This window comes from Thermobia domestica, chromosome 3 (genome assembly GCF_964235325.1).
Source record: "Thermobia domestica chromosome 3, izTheDome1.hap1.1, whole genome shotgun sequence".
Lineage (NCBI taxonomy): Eukaryota > Metazoa > Arthropoda > Insecta > Zygentoma > Lepismatidae > Thermobia > Thermobia domestica.
Window position 1 is genome coordinate 216362705 of NC_137456.1, and position 15439 is coordinate 216378143.

The 15439-nt window shown below is 36.2% G+C and overlaps 1 protein-coding gene across 1 annotated transcript in view; it reads right to left on the minus strand.

Moving 5' to 3' along the window:
• The window catches only part of eIF5B (eukaryotic translation initiation factor 5B), a 377721-nt gene that overhangs the window by 121841 nt on the left and 240441 nt on the right, over nucleotides 1-15439 (minus strand). The gene's annotated exons all lie outside the window — the stretch shown is intronic.

Consider the following 15439-nt stretch of genomic DNA (forward strand, 5'->3'; position numbering starts at 1 on the left):
TACTGCTCACGAGGATTACTTCGAAGCACAGTAACTGCTGTTTCAGGTAGGACAATAATCCATTGGAGTATGCCAGGAGTTTCCAGGACTTGCACATCCGTTCCCAAAAGTGCATTACCATCAACGGGGATTACTTCGAAGCACAGTAACTGCTGTTTCAGGTAGGACAATAATCCATTGGAAATACAGACACATTCACAGAACTTTCTGGACAGAGGTCGTTCAAAATAGCTGTATTACCTATAATTAGCATAAATTCAAACAAAACTACAAAAACAATTTTAAAAACCCAATATTAATATTACACAAGTTATATTTTACTTTAAAGTTAATGTGTTCATGAGTGAGATTTGTTTCAGTCAAATACAGCAGAAAAAGGCGAGCGAGCGTTCCACTGCACACTCGAGTTCGAAAATATTCTTGTCTTCTATTCATAGAGTCATTCTTGAAAACATTCACGGCAAGTTTCCGGAATTCTTAGCCAGGATGACAAACTGAAAAACTATCATAGCTATTTTTGATTAAACGATGCTTACCACACATCAGCCTCCTACTCGTATGAATTTTAGTTAACTATTTTACAAGTTTACTTGCTGATAAATGCTACAGGATGCAAATCAATGAAGCTTTTACCTCTGTATCTCGTAAACATGTTAGTCTTTATGAATAATTTCGGACCTCGTTGGGGTCTTTTTCAATACCTGCTACACCTACAAACTTGAATTTATTGTATTTCTGACGTCAAAAAATGTTACTATTTATTGACGCGAGTGTAGTAGATCTTCTACCATTCGATTCGATTGGCGTTTGTATGTCTGTCTGTTCGTTTGTTCAGAAAGAATTTTCACAAAACTTATCCGATTTTAGTGAAACTTGGTATGTGCCTTACTTCAACCTGCAGAAGTAACTTTACTGTTTAGGGTTGAAGTTCATCAAGAATAAGGGGTAAAATTCACCCTATGTTGCAAGTTTGCACATTACAGAGATCTCTATGTCTATATATCACGCAAAGGTTATTCGATTTTAATAAAACTTTTTTTTTTTTTTTTTTTTTTTTTTTTTTTTTTTTTTTTTTAGGGCATTCCGATCATCCCAACTGGCTGTGGTTGAAATCGGTGAAATATAAGCTGCAGAAAGTTCCCTCGAACTTCGAAGCTTCTTTAATTAAATTAATTAATTAATTTTCCTCGGTAACATCCATGGAAACTATGGGTTTTGGATGCAATATGGCATAAACTTTCTTTCAGGCTTCCCAAATCACCATACTGCTTGATGTTAAAGACTATCAGAAAAATGAAATGAAAGAAATCTTTGAGTTTTACGTCCCACGGTTATGCCGGTTAGGCTAAAGGAGACGGTGATAATGAGGAATGAATGAAATGGTGATAATTTTATATGTTTTGTGATAATTTTCGTAAAAGTTAATTCATTTTAATAGATCACGGAGAATATGTTATATGAGGCTTTCCCTCAATATTTACGATATTTTTCATGAAAAATATAACTGATCTTGAATATGGATTGAGTTCCCACTTATTTGACGATCACAAATTTCCTGAGTTTTCCAGGTCATTATTTACAAATTTCCAGCTCTTACGTAATGTAAAAAAAGCTATAACACCTTTCACGACCAGGGGATTCATCAGGTATTAGGAATGTACATATGTAGGTATAGAAGTTTTGAAAACGAACAAATTTATTTTATAAAATGGGTTCTGAGAAGTAAAAATCTGTAATTAAGTTTCCCAGAATTTTCCAGGTTAGCGAATGACCCCTCTAGATGGAGTAGAAAAACTAGTGAAGAATAAGTTGATGATTTACACTCACTTCCGACATTAAAAATTCACGATAACTTTCGTTTAGAAAATCTATTTTGGTACAATATGGTATTGTATATTTTTGAGAGGTTTCCGAATCATTCTCAATGCTTGAGTTTAGAGTCAGCCGAGAACGACGGAGTGAATTCAGGTTTCTTTTTTTTTTCCTACTTGGCAATTCAGAAAATATGTTTTGTGATAGGAGAATATGTTATATGAGGCTTTCCCTCAATTTCTATTGCTTGAAATTGAAATCATTTATCTCCTCCTCCGACTAATATATATAATGTTCCCTGAAGAATTCGTATACATTCGTTGATTTTTATAAAGCATAGTGAAACTAATAAAGCGTAAGGCGATGAAAATCTATAATAATAATAATAATAATAACTTTTGCTAGCTTTTATCAAATACAATGCTCAGTATCACTGGCTGATTGAAGCGAGCATAGCTAACTTCTACTACTTGACTCAACCAGAATTTGTGCGACTGTCTAACATTGGACTCAACAAAAAATTGTGGAATTTTTGTGAAATCGATCAACAATAAGGGGAAAAAGCGGGAAACAATTTTTCAGTACAACCTACCTAAAAATTAATCGATTTGGATACAATACAGTGAACATTTTCTTTCGGGCTTTCCGATTACCTCCACTGGTTGTGGTTGAAATCGATCACGCATAAGTAGGTAAAATGGGGCAACTTATCTCGAGCTTGGTTGCCTCACTGAAATACAAGAGTTCCTAAAGCTCGGCATTCGATAACCCGGCAGTCCGAATAACTCGCCCACACTCTGGAAGGAAAATAATAATAATAATAATAATAATAATAATAATAATAAAAAACAGCACGCAGACCCGTTTCTGTCTTCTTAAAATATTTTTCTGAGGTCTGCCTTATTGGGTAAGTTACTGTACAGTGTGTACTCATTAATTTTCAATTTCATATCTAGTAAAGGCTCTATATCTTCATGGGATAGGGTTCGGTTCCCGGCGGGAGCTCATGTGGTTCGGATTCCACATTAATCAGTAGGTGCTGTCTCATATAGCCGCCGCTGAAAGGGACGTTACACTCAAAATCAACTCTATGTCTTCATAAAGTACGTACACACGGAAAAGACGTATTTGACCTTTGACAAATTTTCTTTTGCCAATATGTGTAAACACAATATGAAATCCATTCAGTGAATAGTAGATAGTATTACGTGACAAATGAATTAATTTGAATCTTTTTATTGTTATACTTAGAATAGTTATAATTTGATAACTTGCCACAATCGGTACTCTAATAGGTTAATTTATTGTTGAGTTATTAGAGAAAAAATTGTCAACTGAAGATTACTTTCTTTCGTGCGTGACTGTACTTTTCCTTTGTTTAAGGGTATTTGGGCAATTTATTCTCTGTTGTATTCAAGCAACCAATACATTCAAATATAGTATTTTCTGAGGAAACTCTAGTACTTATTCTTTTTTTAACCTCATTCTGATAACCTGGCATTTTCAAACACTCGGTAACCCTTCGGTCTACATTAGGCCGTTTTCGGGACTCTTCTGTAATATGTTATTCTTAAAGGGTTGCTACACGGCAATCCTTGAAAAAGCACATGAATAAGTTTTCTTTCAGTTATATCTTCAACACTTCACGTAATACTATCTACTATTCACTGAATGGATTTTATATTGTGTTTACACATATTCTTGTATCACTATATTAAAAAAAAGTAAAAAAAATAAAAAAAAATAAAAAAATAAACATTTGTGCTATCTTGAATATGCTAATTACAAACATGTAACATTCATAATTTGTGACCACATCATCTTAGTAAAGTTTATGAGCTTACTATGATGAAACAACCCACACGATGAATGAAAGGAAATGAATGCTGCTTGTGTAACGTGTGACCACGCAAGCAGAACGTGTTTTCTGTTACGGAACACTAAAACTTCATTCAACAAAGAATAAACCGTCTGGAATTTTGTAGTCACATGTTTTGGTTTTAAATTCAATACGTAGCATGATGAATACTTTAATACATAATTCTTCGTCTTTTTCTTCTAAAATACGATTATGGTTTGTAACTAAATCTCTGAAAGTACATGAAATATTTTGTAAACATTAATGCATGAAATAAGACGAAAGGAGAACTATATCAATAATTATATTAATATATATGGTGATTCATTTAAAATCTCTTTTGTTTGGTAGATGCAATGAAGATGTAATACCTATGTCCTAAATGTATGGTATTTCAGGGAGTTATACTTATTCCCACATCAGAGTTGAGAATTACACCTTTTTTATTGTATGTCTATTCACTCCATGTTTGACGACGTACGCTGCAGCATTTTCTTGTAATATTATTAATTTTGATGAGGTCGAGGATGGCCACAAATTTAATGAAATCACTGATTGTTGCAGTTGAGCGTTCTTTTTCAGCATCGAGGATATGAGAAACATGGACCTACTTTTAGAGTGGAATTCAAACTACAACCGGGACCACATATAGCAAACTCGCGCGCACTAGCCCAGGAGGAAGGGCTAAATGACTCTTTCGTGGAAGGAACTTCTGATGTATATATATTGTCCCTTCTTAAAAATCTGTTTGTATCCGCTTCATAAGCTCATATGTGTTTGAGAGCAAGCGAGCGAACGAACGAACGAGAGAGAAATACACTGGGATGCGTAGGGTGTGCTGCAGCCCACATAATGTATATTCTATGAGTTTGCCGGTGGAGTACGAGCATCCAGCCTCTTGGCAGAATAGGACGCAATGATGTCCCAGGTAACTGTTTCAGACGAGTTCGACCCTTGTCTGCTGTGTTGGGCAATCGAGGTGTTTGCCACTTTCATCCAATCAATATCCTGTTGTATCCAATTTCTTTACTAAAGCCAATATATAGCTATTTCTCAGTAGGAATTTGCACTTCGTCTTTTATTTGGAATGATTAATGAATAGTAATAATGATGTCCGAGAACTAGAATTTTTTTCTACGCGCAGAAGCACGATATGTATGGCACTTCGATCACTGAACATACGCTGGAACATTTCAATCAAATATTAAGAAATACAAAACTATGTGCACAAAATTATGCAAGCAACGATATGGGAATATGGCAATTATGATTAAAACCAAAACTGAATCACAAAGACAGCATTAGTAGGAAGGAAAAACAAACATATCACGCACATAAATGATATATATACATAAGCAGGTGATGGAAATGACATTTCTTGGACATATAACAGAACTACGAAATCTGCTGACAGAAAATCCCACCTGAGAAGGCGCAATACACACAAAGTTACAGGTTTTCAAAACCATATATTATTTAGCTTTATGAGAAAATTGGTGCTATGCAAAACACATATAATGATTCTATTTCGAGTAAATAAAATCGGATATTTTTAATTATTCTCTAAAATTCGTCGCTTCCCCTCTTTACTTGAAGTATATTATATAAATTTGCTAGACAATCATCGACTTTTTCAGTCAGTGGCGATTTCAGATGACAAAAGGTTGAATGTTACCGAAATGAGAATCGTACTCTGGAAGTGTAAGGTAAGAAGAGACAAGAATGATCAATGAGTAAGGGAAACAACCAAAGTTGTAGAGATATATAAAAAGATCCAAAAAGGAAGACTGCGGTGGTGTGGCCATCTAATAAGAACAACAAACGTGATGGCAATGAAGGATTCCAGGACAAGGCTTTATGGGGAATATTCATCCGAAACAACTCCACATTAAGTGGGAAAAGACGGAGAGAAAGAAGAACTGGTGATCTCTGATCCTCCCGGGGCATAGGACTTTCCACATAGGGGTAGAAAAATAGTACTACGAAAATACCAGTTGCATACATTTAGCACGATCAGATATATGGCCCAGGGAGAGGGGTACAATTTTGTTGCTCCGGAGAAAATTCAATACTTATAACGTACAGAGCTGATGTTGCTGTGACCAGCGAAGTAGTTTCCCATAAGTTAAATTTATTTATTTATTGTTACAGTTCTTTATACATCAACACTGCGTTCAAGTTGATCCATTCTGAAGATTACTGACAGAAGAACTGTACAAGACGGGTATGTATGCTTGCCTGCAACTATACATGTACTTATGGAATATTGGTTGTTGGTTGTGTTTAGCTTACTAAACTACCTATTCCAATTTCCGTTGGAACATAACACATTAATGTAGTGCCCTAGAATACAATAGGAATCTCAAGTGGCAACTTGAATACACACGGAACTAAATTAAGATCATTTGATTTTATGACATTACAGGGATCTCTACGTTATTACCTTTACGGACGCTCGTAAGCTGATTCAATTCATCCAATGAACTTTTCTCTAGACTGATGAAGCTGGAAACACTGTATCCTTGTTTTGTTCCCCTCCTTCCAGTTTGCTTTCTTCTGTCATCGTTATGCATTATGCTCTGATCAAATGAATGACGGCACGGCAGTGCAAGTGACAGTGAACTTACGGAACCGTGAGGACAAACAGAGGAAATGAGTTGCGATCAAAGAAACTGCTTTGTAAAAGACATTTAAAATAATATGAATAGTTTGTCAAGCATTTTCTTAGTAATAACTACGCGTACAAGAGACTTACTACTGACAGCTAGATACAGAAGTTACGAGGGATGAACTTATTTGTAGGTTAATAACATAGATTTAAGGACTTCGAATTCGGATCATGTAAGAGAAGCAGCATTTAAAATTGTGACTTGTCTGGAAAAATGGTCAAGAGTATAAGTGAGGTCAGTGGTGGGATTTCTGTGGGCCAAAAACACAACAGCTGCTGACATTCATAGGCAAATTGTGGAGGTGTATGGGGTGGGCTCAAATTCAAGGCAACATGTAGCGAAGTCCTGTAGTGTCTTCAAAGAAGGACGGCCAGTATTATTAATGACAACCGTGGACAAGTACCTCAACCATAGACGTGAACTGTACTCATATAGATGAGTGTATTCGTGTGGATAGAAGAAGAACGTTACGCTCAATATCAGCTGAGCTGGAACTACCATATAGTATTGTGCGGAACATGGCTGGCCACCATGATCTGATGTGATGTCAAAACTAGTGCCTCACAGTGGCTACGAGAATTTGACTCTGATTTCTATGCAATCGGTATTGAAAATCTCATCTACTGTTGTGACAAGTGCTTGAACAAAGGAGTGATTACATTGAGGACTAGGGCTGATCTTTCGCCTATGTCTCACATATAAGCCATAATAAGCTTTGTAATCTTTTTTTCCGATTATACTTCGTAAACAGATTTACGAGAGTTACAATTAGAGAAGGCGACTTTTATGGATGAAGTTCTGATTCTCCAATCCCCCGAAATACTTTTTTTTTTTTTTTTTAATCTGTATTTACTCATATAATCAACCCAAAAAGAACCGGAGTCAGAATAAGAATTCGGGGTGAGTGGGAGAGACTGCCATAAATAATAAAAAGTAACAACAGACTTCATGTTTAAATTTTACCTCCTAAAACGCACATTAAAAGAACTCTATAAATCACTAGTTCAACTAGTGAAATGAATAATAATTGCTTCTTAAATCTTCTGCAATAAAATTAAATCACTATTCTCTTTACTATCTTGTGGCACAGTAAATTTACTTCTTGCTGTATCTATGACCAGGCATAAGAATGAAAGAGGAATTAAGTTTTGTTCGAAATTCATGTTCAAGCTACAGATATTCCCGTAATTTATAAATTTTAACTAGCCTCTAGAGGCATGGAGCTTAAACAACAGGAGGCAGGTCCCTTTCCTCGCCTAGATACTGACTTACCACGAATGTCGCAATAAAGAAAGTCATCAGGAAAGTTCTTCTAGAACAGGATAGTACACAAAAAGCGAGGAGTAAATTTTCTAAACGAACCCAACTTCAAAAAATACAGGGTGTCAATGAAGTCTTTCCAAGATTAGATAATTATACTACAAAGAAGCTGTTATGCGCGCCCACTGTCGCTCATAGTACGTCTAATCGACATAAGATTTTGCGTCATGTACTGTGAAATGTTTCTGGACTCTCATTTAGCAACACAAGCTATTATTTTTGCTCTTCTTGTGACCAGATCAGCTACAACCAGACATACATAAACTCTGTCCCTGGTATCACCCCATATGAGAAAAGTTCAGAAGGGTGATGTTAGGTGATAGTGGAAGCCAGGATGTAGAGTCGCCTCGCATTTATCACTTTCGGGAAAAGACTAATTCGTAGAAATGTCGAATGAGTAGACGACGTATCATCTTGCTGGAAAATCATATAGATTTCAAGTCATCGAAAATAGTTTCAAATATTTAGAATTTTGAGATGAAATTTTTCAGCATATCTAGGTAAACACCACATTTGCTTAAAAAAAAGTAAAGGACTGTTACGCATCAAGTTGCAGCGGATATCCAGTTTCGGGATCGCTCACTCTGGTTTCATGATGACATACGGATCTCCTGAACCACATATTCGTGTATTATGCCCCTCTACTTTTCCGGTGTGAAAAGTAACCTCATGTGGAAAACTCATACACTGAATGTACTCATTGTCTTCATCAACCCGAAGCAAGACTCAGTCTCAAAGGCAAAATGAGGAGATACTAATCTGACGTCTAAGATGGTATTTTCTGAACTTCACATGCATACAAGTACAGTCGTATAAACATCTGTGCGCTGTACATCGGAAAATTTCGAATTCACACGATGTAAGACTTGGAGGGGCTTCGTAGGAACGTTTCCTGGAGGACCTACGCACTCTTTTCACTATCCATTTGAGGACGGAAAAGTACAATCTCAGTCTACTCAAACTTCACATTAGCATGCAAAGAATGCTCTTGTAATCAGGTAGTGGTCGTCCATATACCTTCATTAAACAGCTCTCTATACTAATCGTGAAACATGTCTCAAAATATCAGATAGTTTCTTCTGCGTCGACATTTTTATTACCAGAGACTGAAGACCTCCAATATAGAAAAAGAAACAAGCCTGAGTGGACCCTTTTGCCACAAACCGTACAGCTGTAATGCTTTATATGAAATAACATTCTGTAACGCTGGAAAGACCTAAGGACAGGGTATACGATACAGCACTGAATGTTATTTTTTTTTTATATATATATAAAATTTAGTTTTCAAAAATTTCATTACTAGTATATATTGAAACAAAATAATTGAGATTGGCAACAATCCACGAAATGTTCCCTCTTGCACTGTCTTCATCTAAAATTTCATGTTAGAAATGTCTGAAATGGAAAACAAATTCGCCAAAGATTTTAAGAATCTTTTGTTATGTATGCTTCTGGAAATATTCAGGGGCAGTGAACTGAAATGACAGCTATTGAGCTGCTATATACTTTGTACCGCATAAAATTTTCATTATGATTATAATCTATTCGCAATTTATAGTGCATACTAAATAGATTAAACACGAGTACTTTCGCTAATAACATCTTACAATAATTGGAATTCTAGGAAAGAGGCCTTTAGGAGCATCAGAGGATGGTGAGAAGATAGTATACAGCAGGATTTTAGGGAGGTAGGAAACAACAATCTTGCATGGATTGCCTTGGACATATGATCCACTTGATGCGTTAGAATATGATCCACTGGAGAGAGCTTCTGTTTTTGCAGCACATGATTTTAATTAAGCTATAGTCTTACCGCAGAGCAATTTGGTAGAGCCTACCACACAGTGAAAAGGAAGTGGGAATACTACCACATTATTTTTTCTTCAGGAAGAATGAAGTAGGAGAATAAATATAATGATATTTTCCTGAGATAAAATAGTCCTCTATTCGGATTTCCTACAACGTTATCACTGCTTGTCAACACTGCAAATAATCTAATAATTAACTGGTTCATATTAGCTTCGCTATCCTAAATAACTTAAACTAGAAATACAAATCACTGAACAAAGCAACGTTTACTTTAGAAACATTATTTTTACAAAATTATTATTTTTTAAAAAAATCTTTAAATATCAATATATTCCGATTGAACTAGCACATTCACCAAAAATTCTCCAACATTGTTACTTAGTTTCGATTCACATTTTCAGAAAGGGAGGAAACGAATCCAAATAACATTAAGATCTCAAGTTTGCAGTAACCTTTCCGTACTTCGTTTATGGCCGCTACCAATCGAAAAATTGCAAAATTAATCAAATATCTGACAGTTCGTATTTATTCTTAACTAGTTTCTGAGTTCCTTACATTTCTATTATAATGTGTGCGTATATTTATTTATTTTTACTGTTTTGTGTACTTAAATATATGATTATTTGTGAATGTTGCAGCAGTGGGTCAACGTCTATGTATATATGTGTTATCATTCGTTAAGTTGCATGTAGCACTGGTTAGCACAGCACCCTGTCGGCACTTCAGATGTTAATATATATTTTGAATTTTATGTGGAATGTATATGTAAATGTGCATATGGAAAAGATAAGGAAGATGGGAAGACAACACGTGCGCAGAGTGCGTGGCTGGAAGGTGTATAAAAGGGCAATATATATATATATATATATATATATATATATATATATATATATATATATATATATATATATATATATATAGGGGATGACAGAACAATAGAAAGAAATGCAGAGAAAACTAAACACATGGAAGTTCGTCGGGATTGTAATAGTACAAATTATGGATGCGTTAAAATACTAAATAATACTTTCGACAAACTGGATACTTTCAAATATCTACGATCAATATTAACAGACCAAAACCATATTCTCGAAGAAATTAAACGTCGACTAAAAACAGGGACTTCCTGTTATTATTCAGTTCAAAACCTTTTGTTGTTGCGAATTCTACTGAGGAATTAGAAGCTTAATATATATAAAACGATAATCATGTCTGCTGTTCTGTGCGGTCGCGAAATATGGTCGCTTACTCTGAGGGAAGAACGTAGAAAGTATTTGACAAGATCCTGAGACGGATATTCGGACCCAAGAGGAATAAGAATGGCGGAAACTTCATAACGAGGAACTACATAATTTATACGGTTTACAGGGCTCATAGTGGTCTGGTCTCTTGTAAATAGTTGAAAAGTGACCAAAATCTTATCATGCCCCTTTTTTCCTTTGTCAATTTCTCCATCACCTACCTCTCTCTTTGTTTGTAGTGTTGTTTAATCTTTTCTTCTTTACTTTTTGAGCTTCATCCTTTCTTAGGTTTTCTAAATATGCTTTGTAATTACGGTAAGCACAAGACGAACATGATAAACCACAAACACACATATACAACGTTGAGTGGAGCGTTAACTATTACGAGAGAAAACTAAAAGACTATTATGATAGAAGAAAGAATAGACACAGAAGAGTTTTCAACCCCATCTTGAGAGCTTAAGCATCCATCAACTATCCACTGTGCTTTAGAAAGAATAAAAGCCGAAGTGAGAATAAAGCTGACTGTTTCACATGTGGCAGAAGTACTGAAGCTTGAAGAAGAGTAATGAGTAACAAGTTTCTGCCTTTTTCTATTTATTTTTATAATATTATTCTTAGAAAACTGCCAATGTAAAATATAAATCACACGAAAAGGTCACCTTACCTCCCAAAAAAGTAAGTTTTAGTGTCAAATTTGAAAAAAAAGTAACTTTTAGTTAAAAAAAAAAAGTGACTGGCTATGAGCCCTGTGTTTACCAAACATTGTTAAGGTCATCAAATCTAGGCCGCTCAGATGGGCAGGTCATGTAGCCAGAACGCAAGAAAGTAGGAACTCTTTCAAAGTTTTAACTGGATGTTCAATCGGAAAACGACCATTAGGAAAACATAGGCGCAGATGGGGGATAATATTAAGATGGAGCTCTTCACAGATGATGATGATACATCACACTCTTCGTGGACCTCTCGTGACGCAAAAGGATTCTGGTAACTCCTACATGAAATTAAAAACAAAATCAGGGTGTAAATATTGTACATAAATTTATAGAATGAGAATTCTTCGAGAATCGAGACAAGACAGAAATTTGACAAAACTTTCCAAGACGAGAATTTTTCATTTCGTTTTCTCGGCAACATAATTTTAAATTAATTAGTTGTAAAATATTGTGTGGTCCTCTGATCGAACCATATGGCCTACGTGTACAGAACAGAAGAGGAGAATGATTATTTGAATTAAGTGTGGAAAATATGACGATCTGTAACATACTCTTCCAGCACTATCGAAGAAGGAGATATACTGGTGACAGAATTAGAAACCAGATTGATTTTATATTGGTAAAGCAACGCTACAGAACTTCTGTTCTAGATTGTAAGACCTCTCCTGGAGGACATTGAGGTAGTGATCACGTTCTGTTAGCCATAAAAATACGGATAAAGCTCAAGATTAGAAAGGAGAGAAAGAGATAAACGATTATGACTGATCAGAAATCCCTCCAAGAATTTGGGGAAAATGTAAGACCAAAACAACAATAAATCATTGTTTATCGGACTGGATCAGTTTCCCAAACTTGGAATAAAATTAAAGAAGTAATTTCCTAATCTAGTTTAGTGATATCACAACAGCCACCAAAAGAAAAACAGTACTAGTTATCGCACCAGCGCTTCAGTTAAGAGAAGAAAAATCGCCTCCAAACTAACCAAGATTAGGGAAATAAAAGTTGCTTAGCCGAGAGAGACAGAGAAATTGCACAACAGATCGATCCAACCATATCCACAATATGTATACTGAGAATGAACAACATCAAGACCATAACCAAACACGAGAACTCTTTGAAATTGTACACAATCACTGGAGTTTAAATCATGCATCTGGGTGGTAGAAGATGAAAATGGCGTCTTCATTGCACACGGCTAAGCAGCAATCGGAAGGTGAAAACAGGAGTGTCAAACACTCTATTCAGCAGAAGATAACATAATGAACACGCCGGTATTCCTCAGACAGAACCTGCAATTTTGTGTAATGAAGTTATGAATGAATTAAACATCTGAGGAACAATAAGGTCTCTGGTATTGACATAACAAGAGAGATCTTTCTTAAAGAAACAGGTGAAGAAGTTGTGGAGATATTCCATTCCTTATGTAACGGTACATAGAGTACTGGCAAAGGCCAGAAGATTGCACAAAATCTGTATTTGTTCTACTATCAGGCTCCTACAAAATCTGTATCAGGCTCTCTCATCCCGACCATAAACACAATCACTTCCAACCTCTCTGTGTAAGCATAACTTGATTATTTATTATTTTGCATTTGAAATTAGGGTTAGGTTATTTTCAAAATTATTCCAAGAATCTTAATTTTTTGATACCACAGAATAGACAATGAACCAATGTCTTTATCGTTTCTATAGGGTGGCCCGTAAGTTTCTTCCCAATCAAGTATCTCATGAATGGAGTTTTTTCTGCATGTTGTGTATATTCTCGTTTATAATATTATTGATACCGTGTTCTGTGAAGCATTTCTTCTGACTTTCCTTCTCTTTCTTGCGATATATATTTTGAGGAAGGCCTACTTAGCTCTTCTTAAATATGGCCTCCCCATGAGGTTTTAAACTGATTACGGGCCTGGTGTGTACTAATCAACCGACCACGTGTAACAAGTAACCAAAGTATTTGCCGTTGTAGAGCAGTAATAAACAAAGAGCAATACAGTGGTCGGTAGGAACCTTTAGATTTTGAAGTAATCCCCATGAGCATCCAACGCCTTTTGTCAACGTTCCTACAGTTGCACAATATCCTGGTGATAAAACTTGGCGGTCGTGGATGCAAAGAAGTTTTTGAGTGCTTTCCACAGGCCTATCTTATTGGCGATGGATCTTCCACGCAGGTGGTTGTCGAAGAAATAAAACAGGTGGTAATCTGTTGGCGCAAGGTCCGGTGAATATGGTGCATGTCACAATGTCTCCAGCCAAGTTGCTGAAGAGTCTCTCGGGTCCTCTTTGCCACATGCGGCTTGTTGTGCAGGACCAGCGCATCTTTGTGATTCACCAATGCCGGCTCCTTGTACTTGAATGCACGGTGCAATCTTTGCAACTGCTGAGAGTAGAGATCAACAGAGATGGTCTGACATTTGGAATGAGCTCCTAACGCACTAATTGCTGACAATTCCACCATACAGAGAGTATAAGTTTTCATGGGTGCAGAAGTCATCTTCAGGTGTGAAGAACAGGGTCACGTGGCGACAACCAATATCTGGTATGTTTTGGAGTGTCATAGATGACCCAGCTTTCGTCACTAGTGAGCAAATGTTCAGATGCCGAGTGAGCAAGGACGAATAGGAAGTCACTTGTTATTCCTTGTTGGCTGCCGACAATGTGTGGGATACCCACTTTCTTAACTTGTGTGACTTCCCTATCCCATGAAGGTGCAATCTGCCTGTTTCAATGGAAACATGGAACATTTCTGCAAGATCATCATATGTTAGACCACTGTCCTTCTCCATGGCTGCTTTCAGGGCCTCGTCATCCAACACATGTGGTCGTCCACTGCGAGGTTCATCCGAAAGATTCGTATAAGCCCGAACGGAATTTCTGGAACTAATAACCTGGCAGTGCGTTCGTTCATGGCATTCTCCACAAGTACCTGGCATATGCGGTGACTTGATGCAGTAGCCGCCAGCCCCACTTTAAAGTCATATAACAATCACATGCGAACAAGCTGATCAGATATCAGCATTTCTCTTTGATACTGGTCGAGCTATGACTACTGTGTGTACGCAACGTTCCTGTATTACTGAAGGTCGATAGTTAGACTAAGTTCCGATCGCTTGGCAGGTACGTGCGTCATTTCGTTTCCTCTCTGTGAGCGCATGATTAATCAATGCTTTGGATGCGGTGGACTGATTAATGAGAGGTCAATATTGAATACGGTAATTTCGATTATATCTTCAAGATTCAAAAGAAAGATAGATACTTTATGGGCTGATTTGTCGTGTTTGGACTCTAGAAACTTCAACCAAGTAACAGAACTTCCAGACATGGCTTTCGATAAGCTTACGCACCTTCTGAAAAATCAGTAAATAAACTTCCAAGAATTTTATAAAAGAAGAACTATTGGACTTGTCAAGAAAGTGAGAATCCTTCACAGTCAGTCTTGCTGACGAGTACAACCGAGAAGAAACGACTGATTATGCTGATAGCGCTAGTGAATCAGGATTAGAGAAAAAAAAATATTTCTTCATAAGGAATGCTAATGTAAAACATGTTGCAAAAATTATCCAACACGCTGCTTTTTTAATTTTGCAGAATTATAATTTGTACAGTAATGCTTATCCAGGTTTGCTACTAGCATACAAATTTCTGTTGAATTAGCCAGGTAATATGTGAAAGAAGTTTTTCAAAACTGAAATATATTAAAAATAAGTTAAAGGAGTACCATGTCTCAGGAACATTTGGAAACATTTATGTTGATGTCTCTTGAAGAAAACATGCTAAGAGAATGTTTCGAATGAAAAAGTGATAGACCCTGTAGCACCAAAAAGTAGTACACTAAAACATCCGCTAATTTTGTGATTTATTGTATAAGTATTCCTAGAACTTTGTGTAATACCTTGAAAAATTTAGAATGATATGCTAATAAAATAATATAAGGTTTTAACTTTTAATTGTTAACACTATTGACTTACTGTAGAAGAAAACTGCGCAACTGCATTTGTGACATTGAGGTGCTAGTGG